Source organism: Pteronotus mesoamericanus, unplaced genomic scaffold (assembly GCF_021234165.1).
Source record: "Pteronotus mesoamericanus isolate MK-2021 breed Mesoamerican mustached bat unplaced genomic scaffold, CSHL_Meso_final contig_41, whole genome shotgun sequence".
Lineage (NCBI taxonomy): Eukaryota > Metazoa > Chordata > Mammalia > Chiroptera > Mormoopidae > Pteronotus > Pteronotus mesoamericanus.
Window position 1 is genome coordinate 3,358,399 of NW_026555152.1, and position 21,440 is coordinate 3,379,838.

The following is a 21,440-nucleotide window of genomic DNA, read 5'->3' on the forward strand; positions in this document are numbered from 1 at the left end:
AAATACGCACACAGCACATTTTTTTACAAATCTGGATGCTACGTACAATGAATAATAACTACAAAAATATGATGAAATCCTTTTAGGCCAAACCAAATCTTTAAAAAAGCCATTTTTTTAAAAAGCCATTTAATTCATTCTCCTATCATGGGACAGAGCCAAATTCTTCTTGTGCACCATCAAAAGAAGAACTAGAAATGAATCTCCAACCAATCCCCCTACAGAGTCCCAAGCTTCTGCCCCAGGAAATCACTGCCAAATGACTGATGTCAGTTCAGGTTCTCAGTGCTTCTAAAAGGAGAGGGGGGGGCGGGAAATCCACATTGTACTAAGAATGTGCAAATCAAAGCAATAACTCATAAGATATTTGAATAACCCATTCATTTTTAATTGTTGTAATTTCTGTGATAATTTTAAAGACAGTGAACTCATCTGACAGAAGAGGATGACAGGGACTTTTCCAGGATCCCCACCGTAAATCAGCATTCACTGGAAGCACATTCAAATAATGCACCGCTCCCTGCTATCTGCTTCTAAAAGCAGGAATGAAGCCGTTCCGTCTGCCTACTGGCACGCTTGCCTATTTAATCAGCAAGGATGACACGGTGCCAGTGTGATCCAGGCCCCTGTGTGTGTGCCCTGATGACCTAGTTTAACAAAACCTGGCCTCACATCAAACAGAACCCAGGTTTAACTCCCAGCTAGAGAGGCAAGGTCACAGTGTGTAGCCAACGGGATGAGGGAGCAATGCATGGAAAATTGTGCCGCCTTGTGCACCATTTAAAAACCGCTAACAAGGAAGCTTCTGTGGTTTCTGTCATCTTGACTGGATTGTCCCTGTGACATTTACTGACTCTGCCTCCTCCCACCCCCAGCAACCAATTTCCTAAAATTCTGGGCTTTGGATCTATAAAGTTAAAAATTAAAATATATTTTTCCTATTTTTGTCCTGTGTTTTTTGCCCAAGATGGATCAAGGAAAAGATTAACCTCACCCTTCCCAAAAGAATGGACTCCAAGACCCTGTGCTTCTAATCTGCTGCTGAGTATCATTTTAAAGCAGAAAACACACACACATACACACATGCACTGATGATCTCTTCACATACTCAAAATCTGTGGATATTTCAGTCCTATTTGACATTTTGATATTTTCAAATCATAGGTCCTTCTCTGGTAGGAAAAATATATATATATATACATATATATATATATACACACACACTTTAAAAAATCTCAGAGGTCTCTGAGACACCAGTTGTAACTGACAGTTCTGACACATCTCATCATATGGTACAAATTTACTTCTAGGATTCCTACAGCTTTGTTCAGCTGGTGCCCCCTAATGATAGAATTACCAGTTCAATTTTAAAGCAGTTTTGTCTATGAAGTCATCGGGCTTCATATTATTGAGGATGAGATAGACTAACCTAAAACTCACAGAATTCAAGAAACAAAAAAGACTTTAAGGGGTAGACCGAGTCCACTTTACAAAGGGGCAGTAAAGCCAAGTAGTTAAGGGCACAGCTGGCTGCAAGCACCAGCGTTACCCTTTCCCACTTGTGAACTAGAAAATGAAGTAAGTGGCAGCGCCAACATCACAGGGTGTTTAGGGAACAATAAGATGATGAATGAGTGTGGCAGGCTCAGCACAGCACTGAAGTGAGCATTCACAACTTGGTGGATATTACTCTCACCAACATGTTGTAAGCCATTCCATCCATTCAGTTGGCATTAAGTACATGGCGCTGTGTACCTAAGAACCTCCACCAGATGATAACCCACTCACTTCCCTTTTTAAAAACTACTCTGTATGTCTAAATCTCTCTTGCTGCAGAGCATGCACATCTTTACAAAATCAGTATAAATAATATCATCAAAAATAATGAGGACAATTATTTGAGTCATATAGTGATAAAATATTTCAATCCAAAAATTATGACAATTAATGATGATAAGAATGTCTGATTGTTGTGAAATATCAGTGTTTCATTTTAAAATTTATTAAGCTACATTTTCCCAAATATTTTCTAGTAGCAAAAATCTTACTTTCTACAGAAAAGTAAGGAAAAATGGAAGATAAGATTATCAGCTCAGTATCGCAGGTGCCAAAAATTAGATACAGACATGTTCATATTCTCACTCATTATTTGGTATTCCAAAGGCAAAGAAAAAAATCATAAATAATATACAAAGTGAAACAGATATTTAAGCAATTACCCAGGGGGGAAACACTCATATAAGTCTTCCTAATCCTTTTTCCCCTTTTCCTTCTGCCCCTTTAACTCATTTAAAAAAAAAAATCCACATCATTTCTTTCACCAAAACATAGAACACGCATATGTCGGGGGTGGGGTGGGGAGAGAGGTTTCAGATGTAATAACACCAGGGCCTCTTCGCTGAAATCACATAAATGTCTATCTTAACTGATCATGTGTTCTTCTACTTCTGTATTTAGAGTATCACACCTCCCATGAAGCACGCGTGCCCATGCACACACAGGTGAAGGAAATGTGGGCCTCAAGCAGGAATATGGGATATAAACATTGGCATTAAGTGAAATTATATATAACTCCTCTCTGTGGTCTTGTTACTATTTCTCCTAAGGTTAGGCAATGTCCTCCTGGGATGAAGGAATCGATATATGATACAATAAGAAAACCAGCTTAGTGTTCCACAAAGAGAAGCCCCTTTAATTTCCCTCTAATCAATTCTGTCATCAGCACCTAAGGGAGCAAAGGCTTTTTCCAAGGCGATATATTTTGTGTCTTTGGCCTGGCATCTTTCCATCTCCCATATCCTCCACTAATATGAGTCCTCAGCTTCATGGCAGCTGCTGCTGCCCCTCCACCATGGCCACCCCAGCTGCCACCACCATCCTGACCACCCTGCAACCACCACCACTTCACGCATGACCTAACTACCATGCCCACCACCACCACCTAGCCCAACTACATTGTTTCTTCTCATGTCTGTCCTTCTTTCTCTCAGTAACACATCAGTCATGTCACATTCTCCACCTGCAGCCCTACCTCTGGCCCCAAAATATCGCTGCACCTTTCTTACCCTGTATTTGTCGATCAATATCCACCCATTTTTAAGAGCAACATAATACCTGTTGTTTCATCAGAAGATTAATCACAAAAATTCACAAATATGGAAGAGCATCCATTACAAACACACTAACATTTTGAAAGCAATTTTCTTTTAATGGAAAAAAGCCCCCTCAAGTTTAAATAGTCTTTGAGAACAAGAACATCACAGAGTTGGTAATGTACAGAATAGAGCCACTTCAGCTGTCTTAGGAATCTGAAGGCACACACTCTGTACCACTAACTTGCAGGAACATGGTCACAGCTTTGGCTTAAAACACAGTTTTGGTTCTCCTTTCCTGGTTTTACCCCTAAAAAGCTCAAGCTATCCCTTTTGGCCTCCAACCTACAAACCCTGCTGCCTCTCTATTAAGTTTCTTTCATGCAACACAAGTGTCCAACCAAAGCCAAACCCCAAACTAGCATTTCTAGCCTCTGTTCTCAATGACTAGAACTTAAAAAAAAAAAAAAAGCATCCCTTCCTGAGAGTCTGTCCTGAGCTGAATCCCAACAAAACAAAGCCAGCCTAGCAGTTGTTCAAGGGGTGCACATGCAAGGCCACCATGTTTAAAGGGACATCAATTGCATTACTAGCATCTGTATTAACTTTAAAATTACGTTTTAATACAACTTTGATGATTTAAAGATGGGCAATTTATTTAAATTGAAATTTCCCTGCATGTGGCAATAAAGTGTCTTATTCTAAATAATCAGAGGAGAATCAAGATGGCAGAGGAGTGAGTAGAAGTCACACTGACCTCCTCCCAGGACCAATCTGTAATTACAGCTAAATTGCAGAGAAATCACCTGGAACAACCAATTGAACAATAGGGAGAGAGGAGACTTATAACCTTAAACAAACAAAAGAATCAGCATTAGCACAATCTAACTGGTAAGGAGTGCAGTAGAGACTCGAGAAGGCATGCAAGGCACCCACAGATGACAGCACCAGAAAGATATTGAAACTACCAGTTGGATCCCTCTGAGATGAGCGGGGTCTAAACCATAAGCAGGGATCTTCAGCCTACAGCACCAGAGCCCAAAAAATATGAAGATAACAGCCAACTGCGAAAAGTTGCAAGGTAGCTTTCTGTCAGAGACAGGCAGCTGGAGATGCAAAGAGCCATTTAAAGGGCCAATGCATCAATTTTTATTCACAACCACTTACCCAGGTCTCTGGCAAAGGCAGGGATGGAGTGGTCTAGAGATGCCTGAGGAGAAGGAAGGAGGCTTTGGAGAGAGAACTGAGGGAGCAGCCACTAGGATCCCCATGTTGACTCATATGGCAACAGCCGTCTTGCTCAGGCAGACCACTCCCCTGAGCAGCAACAGCCTGAGCAGACACAACAGCCCTGCCCCCAGGAGGGACTTGTCCTTGGCCCAGTAGTGCTAAAGCTTGACTGCTGCGTACAGAGTGGCAGCCACAGATAGTACATCCCAAGCTAACCAGGGCACAGAGTGGTCTAGAGACACTTGAGGAGAGACTGGGGAAGAAGACTTTGGGGGAGAATGGAGAGAAGAGCTGGCGGGATCCCAGGACTGATTCCTCCCCCATACAGCAGCAGCCATGTGGCTCAGGCAGACCACTCCCATGAGCAGCAGCAGCATGGGAGGAACCAATAACCCTGTCCCCAGGAGGGACTTGGCCCTGCCCTGTGGTGTCTAAGCCAGACTTCTGAGTGCAGAGTGACTTGATTAACAGCTGAAGGAGACAGCCACAGACAGTAGATTCCTGGAAGTTTCAAACAAACTGCCCAAGGCCAGACAGGGTCAACATCTGACATCCTCAGAGGCAGGTCCAAAAAGAAAAAACAGCAGTCTCCTACCATAGAAGTTCACACCACAAAGTCAGGAAATCAAGACAGATTAACTTAAGAAGCAGAAGCAGAAATGAAGAGTCTCTCAAAAAATGGGAAGACAAAGAAACACCCCCTAGTTGAAGGGAAAGGAGGAATCCCAAAAAAAGAGAACTAAATGAAATAGAGGCAAGTCAACTATCAGATACTGAGTTCCAAACAACAGTTCTAAGGAAGCTCAATGAGCTCAGTGAGCTCAGAGGGAATTACCAAAAACTACAGGGGAACTATGAGAAACTTACTGCAAATTATATCATCATGAAAAGGGACAGAGAAACTATCAATAAGAGGCAAGAGGAAAATGAAGAATACAATTTCTGAATTGAGGAACAGAGTAGAAGGAATGAAAAGCAGGCTCAATGAAGCTGAGGATTGAATCAGCGAGCTGGAGGATAAGGTGGAAAAAAAAAGAACAATAAAATGAAAAAAAAACTCAAAAAGAATGAAGAGGCATTTAGGGAAATGCAGAACAACCTGAAACGTAATAATATCTATATAAGAGGGATACCAGAAGAAGAGGAGCAAGGGATAGAGAACCTGTTTGAAAAAGTAATGATGGAAAACTTTCCTAATCTGAGGAGCGAAAAAGTCACACAAGTCCAGGAAGCACAGAGGGTCCCATTCAAGAAGAACCCAATGAGGTCCACTCTAAGACACATCATCATTAAAATGGCAAATAGCAGAGACAAACAGAGAATCCTAAAGGAAGCAAGGGAGAATGAGATAGTAACATATAAGGGAGCCCCGGTACAACGAAGCAGCGGACTTCTAAACAATCCAGAAGGGAATGGCAAGAACTATTCCATGTCATGAAAAGCAAAGGCTTGCAACCCAAGGCTTCTCTACCCAGCAAGGCTCTCGATTAAAATGGAAGGCAAAAGGAGTTTCCTGGACAAAAGAAGGCTAAAAGACTACACCTCCACCAAACCAGCATTGCAAAATATGATAAAGGGGCTTCTTTAAGAAGATGAAGAAAAAGAGTCTATGAATACCCAGTTCCTTATACAGTAACCAATACTTGATATTACCAATATTTTTAATACTTACTAATCTGATCGTGACAATGATGTATTTTAATTGTTCCTTTATTATTTGGTGAAACTTAACCTGTTTTTGTATATTTCTTGCCTATTTCTATTATTCTTAAAAAGCTTTAAATGACTTTTTGGTATTCTTTATCCATTTTTTGATTAAATGTTTGTAGAATTTTTTCCTAAAAAAACAAAAAACTATTAACCCTATTTTAGATGTATTGCAAATACTTTCCTATTCTATTACTTGTCCTTTAACTTTTTTATATGTATATTACTAGATGATCTTAAATGTTTAATATAATCATATTGCCAATATTTTAAAAAATAAATATAATACAAAATCAGTAAAGTCCAACAATTTTACATCCAGTGGAAGTAAAATGTCTGTGGAAGGGGTGACTTCATCTAATTTGCACAAAATACCAATGGGGCTCACAGCAGCCCTCAGAAAAGTTTTTCGCAAATGCTTTCAGCTTTCTGGAGTTTTGGCTGTTCACTAAAGCTTTTACTCTTAGTTTAATAAACTCTGTTTGTACTGTATTAACTCCTACTCTTCTCAAAAAAAAAAAATCTGGTCTTTTTTCCAGTAAGTTCAGTTATCAAGCACGTCCTCCACTCAAAGCAAGCCCTTAAATGCTGCTGCTCCCCTTGTCCTATTTATGTCAGTTGATATTGCTGAACACATGTTAACAGGAACACAATAACCTTTTGTTACAGTAGGTGATTAATTACCACTAAGACAGAAATGTCCATTATAGGCACACTCAACCAGTTTAAAATCCTTAACGAAATATCTTGTGTAACTTGAATTTCAGTCGATGTCTGAACATATTCATCACATTTTTAAAAAGCAAAATTAAGTTAGGCTTTCATGTAAGAATTCATTTCAATTTGTTTGTTTTACTATTAATATTTACAAAAAATTACCTCCAGTTATTTACTTGGAGTACCAGAAAGTTTTACATTTTTTAAAGATTTTATTTATTTAATTTATAGAGAGAGAAAGAGAGGAATAAAGAAAAGGAAAGAAACATCAATGTGTGGTTGCCTCTCACGTGTCCCCCAACCGAGGACCTGGCCTGCAACCCAGGCCTGTGCCCTGACTGGGAATCGAACCGGTGACCCTTTGCTTTGCAGTCTAGTACTCAATCTACTGAGCCACACCAGCCAGGACTGCACATTTAAAGGAAATTATGGAGCCACATCAAATGGAATAATAAATCAAAGAGAAATCCACATACACTCACCTAGACCCCCAGTAAACAAGTCTTACTGCCATTGGAGAAGATGAGCCCTCATTGACAATCCAGGTATGGAAACCTTAAAAAAAAAAAATACAGGAAAATTTAGAAGAAAGGAGGAAGACTCAGGAAAGCATAAACAGTAACTTCATTAAGATACTGTTTCTCACTGAAAGATAAAGTTAGTTCATGAGTTCTTAAATCTAAGCAGTAATTATACCACAAATTCTTCAAAATTGGTGTTATTAACTTACCATTTTTTCTATTGGCTATGTCTAGAATTTTAGAAATACTTAAAATCTTATTTTCAGATTAATCCTCAATGGATTCCATGACTTCATTTTCTTTTTATCTTAATCCATCAAGCTATTAATGATGTGAAAACTGATTCTTAAATACACCATATAAATGAAGTATCTTAAGGACTTCAGGCTTGGCTTTTGCCAAGGGAAGAATACCTCTGATACATGAATAATCACGTCCATTTTGCAGATCTTAATTTTCTTAAATTGCACCAAGTTTATACTGTTTTGCTTCTTATTTTCTAATTCAGAAGAAATTAAAATGAGAGCACCCATAAATCCTACAATATTGACAATATTAATATTAACTAAGTCCTAATAAAATTGTATTTTGAAATAAATCAGCAAAAATTCCTCCCATCTCTAAACTGTCCAGCAAGAAAATCAGTTGTTAGGCAGTAGAAAAGACACAAATCTTCCTCCCAAATGCCGATGCAATAGACACCACAGAATGCCTGCTACTATTAAGTTGTATCATGTAAAATTGCTGATATCCAATCATTTTTCCAAACAAAAAAATAGACATGACATTAAAACCCCGTAATCATAGAACAAATCTTCAAAACTACCAATGGCTCATCACAAATCATTTTTCTGGCAGCAAAAGTTGTTTGGGTATTAACTGTTTCCATTCCAACCCAACATACCTTCATGGCACCTGAAAGATGTTAAATGAATTGCCTCCAGCCTTTGGAAGGGCTTGAGACACTTTTTTCAATTCTTTCTTCCCACTCAGATTCTATTTACTGCCAATTCCCTTTCAGTTTCTTCTTTGCAACATTAAGAGTCTCTTCTAAGAGCAGACTGTGGCACAGAGAAAAGCTGAGGGCTGGAAGGCATGTGGGTGAGAGTAAGAAAGCAGATCTTCCAGAAGAGAAGGCTAAAGGGAATAGAATACACATCAAAGAAAGTGAGGAACACAAGGTGCGGTTGCAGATGAAGGAAAAAGATAAGCAGAAGGGCCACCAGTATTTATGTGGTGGGGAGCAACACACCACCTTGAGAAAACTGAACAGGTCTCTGTCGGGATGAAATAAAGGGAACATTTACTTCTGCCTAACATCTATCATAGGACCTGCCACAGCTGCCACTCCCACACCATCCCTCCACTGCTGTGGACACAATCCATGTGCACGGGCAACACCACTAGAACCCAAAACCAACAGGAAAGAGGCCATGTGAGTGCCTTAGGTATAAAAATGCACATGTTTACAAAAGGTACTTTCTTCTGAGGTGGATTAGAAAGGACTTAAATAATTTCCCCTGCTAGCAGGAGACCCATTAAGTGAGCAGCCTACCATAAATTGTTTTGTGGTATTTTGACATGAACAAGCAGCAGTCACAAAATAAACTTTTTTAAAATAATTTTTAATCCACACCCAAGAACATGTTTATTGATTTTTTTAGAGAGATAGATGAAGTGGGGAAAGAGAAAGGGAAATATCAATGTGAGAGAGAAACATCGATCTACTGCCCCCACACACGCTCCAACTAGGAATAGAACCCACAACCTGGTTATGTGCTCTAACCAGGAATCAAACCCACAGTCCTTTGGTGTACCGGATGATGGCTGCAAATAACTAAGCCACCACGCTAGGGTGTAAGACAAATTTTCTGATCTCTCTTTAGCACAATGCTTCTATTTCTCACTCTCTATTATTAAAAGTAACTATCTTAAGATAGACATAAGGTCAAAATCAGCTTTCTGACCACAACAGGTGGTGGCAAAGTCCAAGTCGATATGCTAAGTGAAACATACAGTTTTGTTTGTATCCAATCAGAATTTCAAAACATAAAATCATGAGAAGAAATCAAGGAGGGAAATTTCAACATTCAGAGGCACTCTTCATTGTTCCAGTAGTGACTTTCCCCTTAACAGAGTTATTGTGATCTAGCATGGAGCACTATAATGTTGAAGGTAAATGCATTAATGATGGCAATAGCTAAATGACAGCACTGATAAAGACTAACTAGAAATTTAAGAAAAACATAGTCAGTCTGGAGGGTCTGTGAGAGGAGCTAAGTCTTCAGGAAGTCGTATGCAATCAGGAGAGATGTGAGAATTCCACAGGAAAAACTCTGGGCTCATAATAAAGCTTCATGGTTCTAACTTCCCCTTCCCTTAACTGCCTCTTCTCTTGGTAAAACACCCCCATTTGGGCTGGCAGGGCAGGGTGTGCACTACTTGCCATGTCTGCGTGCACTGGGTTGTAACCCTTTCTCTTTCCCAAATAAATCGTCGTCGGTGGCAAAACCCACTGCTGATTTTAATTTTCAGTTGACAGCGTTAATAGTAACAGTAATAACAGAAAAAGGAAAATAACCACCCTGAATTAACTGACCAGTTGGGATTGCTCAGCTCTTTGTGAAAGAGTTAAAAAGTGACTTCATGTTAATAAATCAACTAAGTAAGATAAGGAGTGCTGGCTAAGGTATGTGAAGACTTTACATACATGTATGGAAGCTGCCAAATACCAACTAAATGAGACACTCTGTGAGGAGCCACAGGCCACCTAAGGACCATCTGGTCAATCTCACAGGGGAGCCCTAGGCCACTGGTAATTATCACTGTGATTACAGCCAGGTCTAAAAAACATCAAGCAGGCAAAAGGACGTGGAAGCTGACATGTAGGCAGGAAGAAGCGGTGTTGCCTAATGCCCCAGAGTCCTATAATGAAAGAGCTGAGAAAGTGAACTCTGCACTACCCTATGTGTGCACACCTGAAACAGGTGGCTACACAGTAATTACTGAGAGAGCTTGTTAAACACAGAGATGTTGGGCACCACCCTAAAACTTATTATTGAATCTAAAGAATTTACATTTTTGAAAGCTTTCCCTGGGAACTACTGGAACATGGCCATGCAGAAGAACTAGTCCTATGGAAAAACAAGGAAACTACCAGAAAAGCAGTCTCTCAGTTCACCAGGAGTTTGAGGTTGGTCACTAGACAAGTTCACTTAATCTTCAGAGCAACTCATAGAGAATTTCAATCCACTGGTTTTGCAGAAGAAACTGAGAGGCATATCTGAAAGGTCAAGTGACTTGTCCAAGGTGTTAAAGTAAAAAAGAACAAATTCCACCTTGTGACATCTTCTTAAAAGTTCTTTGGTGGATCCTCACTGCCTAATATGGAATATAATCTTAACTCCTTTGTAGGTGCCCTGCAAAAACAGGGTCCCCAGCTCTACTCCTTCAGCTGTACTACTCCTTCAGCCACGCACATCCAGGCTCCAGGCAAATTAAACTTCTAAGCTAGGGGTGTCCTACCCACAGCCTACAGGCCACATGTAGCCCAGAATGGCTAGAAATGCTGCCCAACACAAAATCATAAATTTGCTTAAAACACTATGAGATCTTTTTGTGATTATGTTTTGCAATGTATTTAATGTATGGCCCAAGACAACTCTTCTTTTTCCAGTGTGGCCCAGAGACACCAAACAGTTGGACACCGCTGTTCCTGGGCAGTATTACTTTCAGCCTCTTTGATGTTGTCTTTGCCCTTCAACGACCTCATGTTCCAGGATGAGGCTCAAACTCCGTACCCCTTCATGAAGACACTGACCACCACTGAGCCTTATCCAAGTAGAACTAACCACTTCCTTCAGTGGGTCCTGCAGTAATTAGAACAATAAAATGACACTTTACTTCTCTCCAGTATTACATGTCTGATCATAGAAACAGATGACATAAATTTTGAGATTAGATGTCGGTAAATGTTTTAAGAATACAGTGCTAGAGCCAAAACCAAAATCTGAATCTGTATTCAGTCAAAACCAGTACACCACACTGTCTCTATAGAGGCCTTGAGTCTGATTTTATAAAATAGCTCCATAACTATCTATACGGTCGCCACCTAGCCTCATGTGGTGACTGAACCACATGATATGGCTCATCCAAACTGAAATGTGCTGTGTGTAAAACATACACCTGATTTTAAAGATTCAGTATGAAAAAAGAATGTAAAATAATGCAACACATTAAATGATACTTTGGCTATATTAAGTTAAATAAAATATATTAAAATTAATTCCATCTGTTTCTTTTTGCCTTTTTAATGTGGCTATTAGAAAACTTAAAATTACATTGTGGCTTACATTATATTTCTATTGGAGGATGCTACTTCATAAAGTATAGTTTTTAGTAATAAATCTGCTATGATGATGTTAACTTTTCCTGCTGATTACAGAATCACAGACATCAAAGACTGCAGGCAGTGTTAAACAGCACAGGCCTTCTGGACATACAGAATCTGCTCCTACATTGAACACGCATAGACTATTGCTTTCAGAGTTCTATCAACTCACTGGAGTTCCTCTTCTCTACTGTCAGCTGTTGGTACTTCACACCTAAGTACCAACCTTCCTACCATTTCTAGGGTGAGGTAATGCACTTGCCTCAGGCACAAAATTTAAGAGGAACCAAAAAACTCAGTAATCAAGATGAATATATTTTTAGATAACTGATATATAATTCATACATCATAAAATTCACCATTTTAAAGGGTACAATTCAGTAGCTTTAATATATTCACAAGATTGTGCACCATTGCCCCATTATCAATTCCAAAACATTTTCATTACCCTCCCAAAGAAACCCAGCCCAGTTACCAGATACTCCTCTGGCAACCATGCTGTACCATGAATCAGTATTTCACTCCTTTTTATGAATGATAACATTCTATTGTATGAATATGCCAAATAAATGGATATTTGCATTGTTTCCAGTTCGGGGTTGTTATGTACCCCTTGGTGTTCAAGTCTTTATGTGGATATGTTTTTAATTCTGCTGGGTATATACTTGAGGATGGAGTTGCCTGGAGGTGGCCCTGAGGCAAGCGCAGCTGCCACACCCACAGCCGAGGCTCGGGGCAGGGTGGTGTGCAGGGACACTCAGTTCACCCCTGTTCCCTAGTCACAGGCCAGCCCCAGACACTGCGTGGAGGATAGCAAAGGGCTCCATGACATTGGCAGTTTCCTTTCTGGTGGCCACCCTCTGCTACTTCAGAAGGCTACATTCGTATTTAGGGCACCAGCTGAAATGGTGGACTCGGTATCTGCAGAGAAAATTCAAAAGGAAATTCAGTGTGGAGGTGGAAGTTGATTTATTCAGTTATCCTGCAAGAAAACAAAAAAGGGTGATGTCCGTGCCAATCCTGATGAGGAAGGTTGATGAGGGGTTGCTTTGGTGGCATCACAGTAAATGTGTTGCACAAGAAAGGGGAGGTGACTGCAATGCGCTAAGATCAGCTCTCTTTTCCAACCTAGATGAAAGAGGAAGACATAGTCAAGCTTCCTGAAAAACTTTTCTTTTTGCAAGGTTGTAATTGGGTCCAGCAACACAGCTTTGGTCCTGAGAAGCACACAGGTTCAAATGTGTTTGGAAAATTATGTAAATGTGTGAAATTACTGAAAAAAATACAGTATACTGAACTCAGTGGAATTAGATTATTACAAGAAAGGAAGTTACGTGCAGCATCCATTTTTCTGATGCCATTCTGGAATATAAACTGTGTGAAGCTTTAAAGTTCATCATGCTGTATCAAGTCACCAAAGTTTATGAACAAATGAAGATGAAAAAGGTCATTCCTACTCTTTTTACACTTGTTTTCCCAGGAAACATCATTTGATCCCTTTAAGCTTCTGATGAATCACCTAAATTCTGTAGGAGACACATGTGGACTAGTGAAGATTAATGTGTTTATACTTGGATACACCATGGAAGTCAAGAAAAAAGTGTTCAGACTATTCAAGTTTAACCCCAGGAACTTTGAAGTTTGCTACCCAGAGAAGCCACTCAGGGAGTGGCCAGAGATCTCCCTGCTGACCAAGAATGACCATCACTACCACATTTCCATCTTTTAAGTCTGGTATGGACCGGGCACCCGCCAATGACAGTGGTCACACTCACAAGTAAAGTGCTTCTGGAAAACCAGAGCTAGTGTTGCAGCCTCTGAAGGAATCAGGACCTTCCCCAGAATTACAGATACACTGGATGCAACAGTGCACAGAGGCTGCGTTTTGTTTTTCAGTGATTTCCGCCAAAGCAGCAGCGCTAATATATTGGTAAGTTAGTAATTTAACCTTGTTCATGAGGGCTATGGTCACTTGTTACATGGTGGGCCTTTAAGAGAATGAGAACCTTTAATTTACTCAAGAACAACAGGAAAAATAGAGGATAAAATGAGTAGAAAAAAAGACTAACCTAGAAAGAGTAAAATTTCTTTGTCTCTAACTTTTTGTTATTAAGAATCTTTGGTTGACTTTGGATCCTCATAATCATGGTCTTATTTTATAAGCATTGTGTTTCCAGGAATCTCTACCGTATACTCATTTTCTAGAACCACTTCATTAACTGCAAAGTTATGTATACATGTTTATATATACACACACAAATATGCACACCCATATATATACATGTATAGTTTTATATATACACATATAAACACATACACACAAATAACCACTACTTTGTTATGTTGTACAATTTGCTTTATATCTCTTTACATTTTTTGTTACTGTTGCATCTGGCCAGTTTAATACATTTTATTAGATAAAAAACTAAATTCTGTAGGTTAAGGCAACTACATGACAATTAGTAAACTGTCATGAAAATATTAAGCTGCAGTGTATTGACATGTGTATTTAAAGTGTGGTAGATAGAATCATGCTCTTCTTTCCTAGAAAGATGTTACAGCCTAATCCCACACACACCACTTTCTCAGAAAGATATTACATCCTAAACCCCAGAACCTGTTAATATGTTGGGTTAAATGGCAAAGGACAATAAAGTTGCAGGTGGAATTAAGATACTAATCTACTGACCTTGATATAGGGAGAATATGCTGGATTCTCCAGGTGAATGCAATCAAACCACAAGGGTCCTTAAAAGGGGAAGAGGGAACTGGAAGAGTGTAGTCAAAGGGAAATGAGACATCTGGAAGGACAGTAGAAAGAGATGCAACATGCTGTTGTTGAGGACGGAGGAAAGAGCCACAAGCCAAGGAATGCAGGCGGCCTCCAGAAGCTGAAAAAGGCAGGGGAACAGATTCTCCCCTGGAGCCTCCCAAAAGGAACACAGCCTTGCAAACGTCTTGATTTTTAGCCCATGGGACCTCTGATCACTGGAACTATAAAATAATAAATTTGTGTTAAGTCACTAAATTTGTGGTAATGTGTTACAGAAACAATAGACAATACTCTGGCAAACTTATTGTTTTTAACCCTTACCCAAGGAGATATACTTACTGATTTTAGAGAGAGAGGAAGAGGTGTAGAGAAACATCAATGTGAGGGAGCCCTGACTGGAAATTAAACTCACAACCATTTTTGGTGTCCATGACAATGCTCCAACCAACTGAGCCACCTGGCCAGGGCAATTTTTGTCATCTTTATTTTGGAAATACTTTTCTAGTTTCTTTTGGTAATCTTTATTTTGGAGGTACTTCTCTAGTCTGTGGTGGATTTCAGTAAGTACAAAATAACTTTTAAAAAAAGAAAAAAAGAATTGCCAGGTAATATTGCAACTGTTTATAATTTGAATAACAAGCAACTGTTGTTGCAAAGTGGCTGCACCATTTCTCAGTCCCACCAGAATGTAGTAGTGTTTCAATGTCTCCATAACTTCACCAACATTTCTTATATTGTTTATGTCAGCCATCTTAGCAAGTGTGTAGTGATATCTTATGATTTTGACTTGTATCTCCCTAGTAACTAAGGATGTTGACCACCTTTTCATATGCTTATTGGTCATTAGTGTTATCTTCTTTGGAAAAATGTCAACTCAAATGCTTTACCCAATTTTAAACTTGGGTTCTGTCTTTACACTATTGAGTTGCAACTATTCTTAATATATTTTGGATGCAAGTTCCTTCTTAGATATATGATTTGTGAAAATTTTCTCCCCTTCTATGGGTTGACTTTTCTCTAAAGAAAAATTTTACATTTTTATGAAACCAATACATATAGACACATATACATATATATGTCACGTGCTTTTGATATCATCTCTAAGAAACTATTGCCTAATCCAAAATATATTTATATATTTACTTCTAAGTCTTCTTTGTTTTAGCTCTTACATTTAAGTCAATGTTCCATTTTTAGTTCACTTTTATATATAGAGCGAAATAGGGTCCAACTTTATTCTTTTGCATGTGGATATCCAGTTATTCCAATACCATTTGTTTAAAAAGACTATTCTTTCTCTATTAAAATGTCTTGTCATCCTTCTTGAAAATCAATGATCATAAACATAAGGGTTAATTGCTGCAGTCTCAATTTTATGTCATTGATTAATAATCTATATTTTATACCAGTACCACACCATCTTTATCACTGCGGCTTTACAGTATAAAATCAGGAGGTGTGAGTCCAGTTTTGTTCTGCGTTTTCAGGATTGCTTTGATTATTCTGGGTTCCTTGTATTTACATATGAACATGAGGATCAGCTTGTTAGTTTCCGTAAAAATGTGGTTGGAATTTTGATAGGGATTACATTGAGTCTGTAAATCAATTTAGGAAGCACTGCCATCTCAACAATACTAAGTCTCTCAATCCATGAATAGAGGACGTTTTTCCATTTATTTATCTTTCATTTCTTTCAATGTTTCATATTTTTTGCTGTACAAGCCTTGTATGTCTTTTGTTAAGTTTATTCCCAAGTATTTTATTTTTTGATGTTATTGTAAACAGATTTTTTTAATTTTATTTTCAAATTTTTCACTACAAGAATATAGAACTGATTTTTATTTATTCACTTTGTATACTACAACTTTCCTGAACTTGTTTATTAGTTGTGTGTGTGTGTGTGTGTGTGTGTGTGTGTGTGTGTGTGTAGAATCCTTAGGATTTTTTTTTATTGAAATAAACATTTATTTATTTTTAAAGAGAGAGGAAGGGAGAAAGAAAAATGTGGATTTGTTGTTCTACTTATTTATGCATTCACTGCTTGTTCCTTGTTTGTGCCTGACCAGGATGGAACCCAAAACCTTGGTGTTACAGGGGACAACACTCTAACCAACTGAGCCACCCGGCCAGGGCTGAAAGATACACTTAAGCCATGTAACTCAACAAAACACTGCAAATCACTCCAAATCTACCACTTAAGCAATTAACACCTTGATTTGCATTTTCACTTGCTTGATACAAAAATACACCATTTCACCACATATCAATTACTACTACAAAGAAAATTAATAAAATTACTTAGATTACTTGAAAATCAAAACTCTCAATTTATGAAATATTCAAAGCATATGCCTTATTTAACCAAATCAAAGTCTGTCCCACCTGATTCACAGTTGAAATCCTAAATTCTGACTCTGTATAAGTGGACAACTATGCTTTACTTTTTTAATAATTAAAGCAGAAGTCAAAAAATACACCTAATGTATTAAGACCTGCTAGCTGACCTTTAAAATACGTATTTATAATTTAGCTCTTTAGTCTCAGCCACGGCCGAAGTAAGATGTCAAAGGGAGATGTTGAAGGGGACATGGCCGTCATCATTCAGCAAGCGCCGCACACACTGTGCCACTACTGTGGCTTGACGGCCTACCGCCTTCGGGAGTCCACGAGCAGCAAGTGCAGATACCCCACCAAGCAGAAGAGGAAGTACAACTACAGTGCCAAGGCTAAACAATGAAACACCACCGGGACTGGTCGCATGAGGCACCTAAAAATTTTATACCACAGATTCAGGCATGGATTGCATGAACAACACCTAAACCTAAAAGAGTAGCTGTTGCAGCATCTAGTTCATCTTAAGGATTTCAACAATTAGTCATTCAATAAAACAACATAAAATGCAAAATATATTTATATATGTACACACACGTAACATAGTGAATAATGCCTGCTTTAGGAATCCTTTTTTAAAAAATCAAGGGTTAAAATTTTTAAAAAAGAAAACCTTCATTTCAGATCAGATCATTCAGGATTTTCTATATAAGATCATGTCATCTGCAAATAGAGAGAGTTTTATCTCTTCCTTTCCAATATGGATTCCTGTTATTTCTTTTTGTTGACTAATTTGCCTTGGCTAAAACCTCCAATACAATGTTGAATAAATGTAACTAGATCAGACATTCTTGCCTTGTTCCTTACCTTAGGGGGAAAGCATTTAGTCTTTCACCATTAAGTATGGCGTTAGTTGTGGGTTTTTTGTAGATGTCCCTCAGGTTGAGGAAGTTTCCCTTCTATTTCTAGTTTTGTATTTTATCATGAAGTTCTGTTGGAACCTCTCAAGTGCTGTTTCTGTGTCTGTTGAGATGAATACGTGGTTTTTATACTTTAGTAATATGGTATATTATATTGATTTTCATATATTAAGCCTGCCTTGCATTCCTCAGATAAATCCCACTTGGTCATGGTATACAAACTTTTCTACATCTTGCTGATTTGGGTTTGCTAGTATTTTGTTGAAGATTTTTGCATCTATATTCCTAAGGAATATTGGCCTGTACTTATTTGTGATGTCTTTGTCCAATTTTGGTATAAAAGTAATATTAGCCTCAAAGAATGAGCTGGGAAATGTTCCCTCTTTTTCCATTTTCTGGAAGAGATTATGCTAAATTGCTATTAATTCTTCTTTAAGTGTTTGGTATAATTTACCAGTGAAGCCTCCTGCACCTGGACTTGTCTTTGCAGGGAACCCTTTTTGATGACTAATTCAGTCTCTTTACTTGTAATAGGTCACTTCGGATTTTCTATTTCATCTTCAGTCATTTGAATAGTCTACGTCTTCCTAGGAATTTGTCCATTTCATCTAAGTTATCTAATTTGTTGACATAAAATTATTCATAGTATTCCATTATGATCCTTTTTATTTCTCTAAGGCAGGTAGTGACTCCCCCTCTTTCATTTCTGAGTATCAGTGACTGCTACCTCTCTCTTTTTCTATTGGTTAGTCAACTAAAGAATAATCAACTTTGTTGATCTTTTCAAAGGTTGATTATTTCTTTCATTGGTTTTTCTCTATTGTTTTTCTATTCTCTATTTCATTTACTTCTGACCTAGTCTTCATTTTTTTCCTTTATTCTTCTTCTTTTGGGTTTAGTTTGCTCTTTTCTGTTTCCTTAAGGTAAAAAGTTAGGTTACTGATTTATGATCTTTCTTTTTTTGTCAATATAAGCATTAATAGCTATAAATCTTCCTCTAAGCACTGACTTATTGACATTCCATAAGTTTTAGTATGTTTTTGTTTGGAGAGAAACATCAATGTGAGAGAGAAATATTGATCAGTTGCCTCCCATATGCACACTGACCTGGGATCCAACCCACAACCCAGGAATGTGCCCTGACTATTAGTCAAACTAGCAATTTGCAGGTGCATGGCATGATATCCCAACCAACTAAGCCACCCAACCAGATCAAATAGATAGTTTTGAATACCATTGTATTTTCCTTGTGTCTTTTATTACATTTTTAGTTATTTTCTTAGTTGTTTATAATATCTTTTACATTTACCAATGTTCTATACCAAAACACTGTTTCTTTTCATTCACTTCAAAGTATTTTCTAAATTCCGTTGTCCCACTTTGACCCACTGGGAATTCCCTTCTTTGACCCACTGGTTATTAAGAGTATGTTGTTTAATTTCCACATTTTGTAAATTTCTGAAATTTCTACTGCTATTAATTTCTAAAGCAGTCCATTGTCATTGTAGTCAGAAAACACACTTTATATAATTTCAATGCTTTTAAATTCACTGAGAGTTTTTCCTGTGGCCTAATATATGTTCAATGGCCTGACATATTCTATTCTGAACAATTTTCTGTGCGCACTTGAGAACTAATGTGCATTCTTCTGTGTTTGGGTGGAGTATCCTTTAAATGTCTGTTAGTTGTATGTAGTTGGTTTATAGTGTTGTTCATGTACTTTATCTCCTTGTTGACCTGCCTGGTGGCCTAGTTGAACTTCTGCCTAGTTTCAATCCATTAGTGAAAGTAGGACATTGAACTCTCCAACTATTATTGTTAACTTTTTTACATCTTCCTTCAAATTTTGTCACTTTACTTCATGTTTTGAAGATTTGTTGTTAGATGCACATTTGTAATTGTTATGTTTTCCTGATGGATTTACCATTTTATCAATATATAATGACTTCCTTTGTCTCTCGTAATAATTATTTACATAAAATCTATTTTGTCCAATATTACCATTGACATTTCCTACTCTCTTTTGGTTATTGTTTGTATGGTATATCTTATTCTATCCTATTTGTGTTTGAATATAAAGTGGGTCTGTTGTAGAGGGCATATAACCGGATCAGTTTATCAATTCATTCTACCAATCTCTGCCTTTTTATTAGAGTGTTTAGTCAATTTACATTTAGTTTAATTACTGGTAGGATTACATCTGTCATTTTACTATGTTTTCTATATGACATGTTTTTTTGTTCCCTTATTCATCCATTACCACCTTCTTTTGTGTTAGATGATTTTTCTAATTTATTGATTTTAGAGAGAGACAAAGAGAAGGAGAGAAAAACATTGATTTGCTGTCCCACTTATTTATGCATTCATTGGTCAATTCTTGTATGTGCCCTGATTGGGGATTGACCCTGCAACCTTGGTGTATCATAATGATGCTCTAATGAACTGAGCTACCCAGTCAGGGCCTTCAATAATTTTCTGTTTTTTTCCTCCTCACCTAAGCACCTGCAACTTCAGTATATTGTGATGACCCTCTAACTAACTGAGTTACCCAGATAGGGCCTTAAATATATATATTTTTTTAAATCCTCACCCAAGGATATGTTTAGAGAAGAAAGGGGAGGGTGAGGGAAAGAGAAAGGGGGAGAGAGAGAGAAATATCAATGTGAGAGAGAAATATTGATCACTTGCCTCCCATATGCACACTGACCTGGGATCGAACCCACAACCTAAGTATGTGCCCTGACTGGAAATCAAACCAACAATGTTTTAGATGCATAGGATGACACTCCATCCAACTGAGCCACCCATCCAGAGCAAATAGATAGTTTTAAATGCCATTTTATTTCCCTTGTTGTTTCTCTTAATACATTTTTAGTTATTGTCTTAATTGTTTATAATATCTTTTACATTTACTGATGTAGTTACCATTATGGGTACTCTTTATTTCTTCTCAGGACTTGATTTTTGCCTAGTTTCCTTTTTTACAACTTAAAAGACACCCTTTAATATTTTTCGCAGGGTAGGTCTCCCAGTGACAAATTTTCTGGTTTTTAAGAATTTTTAACAAATTTTCTTGTTTTGTTCATTAATACATTTTAATTTTCTCATCTGATTTTGAAGTATAGTCTTGCTGGATGAAGAAATCTTTTTTTTTTTACTTTTTTTTCAATTGTTCAAATACATTCATCTCCATTTTCCCACCACTAATTTCCCCTGCCCCACCTCCCACCCTCAATCCTTCCCCACTTTGGCTTTGTACATGGGTCCTTTATTCATGTTCCCTGATTTGACCTTTCCCCTTCTTTTCCCTGTTACCCCACTCCTTCCTCCCCTCTCATTACTGGCAGTTTCTTTTTTCTTCCAATGTTGCTGGTTATCTTTCTTGCTTATTTGTTTTGTTGATCAGGTTCCACTTACAGATGAGATCATAGGGTATATGTCTTTCACCACCTGGCTTATTTCACTTAGCATAATGCTCTCCAGTTCCATCCATGCTGTCACAAAGGGTACTAGCTCTTTCTCTCTTTCTGCTGTGTAGTGTTCCATTGTGTAAATGAACCATAGTTTCTTAATCCACTCATTTCTTGATGGGCACTTAAGTTGCTTCCAGCACTTGGCTACTGTAAATTGTGCTGCTATGAACATTGGGGTGCAGAAGCTCTTTTAAATTGGAGTTTTGGGATTTTTAGGGTATAAACCCAGCAGTGGAATTGCTGGGTCAATAGCCAGTTCCATTTCTGGCTTTTTGAGGAAATTCCA

At 38.0% G+C, this 21,440-nt stretch overlaps 1 protein-coding gene and 2 pseudogenes across 1 annotated transcript in view; 2 read left to right on the forward strand and 1 right to left on the reverse strand.

Annotated features, from left to right (window-relative positions):
- The window catches only part of MTUS2 (microtubule associated scaffold protein 2), a 632,886-nt gene that overhangs the window by 596,243 nt on the left and 15,203 nt on the right, over positions 1-21,440 (reverse strand). The window contains exon 2 of the mRNA XM_054577117.1: positions 7,229-7,301. The gene's annotated coding sequence lies outside the window, so the exon portion shown is untranslated. The remainder of the gene's footprint in view (positions 1-7,228; positions 7,302-21,440) is intronic.
- On the forward strand, positions 11,038-13,386 carry LOC129073460 (inactive ubiquitin thioesterase OTULINL-like; annotated as a pseudogene).
- On the forward strand, positions 16,978-17,289 carry LOC129073487 (60S ribosomal protein L37-like; annotated as a pseudogene).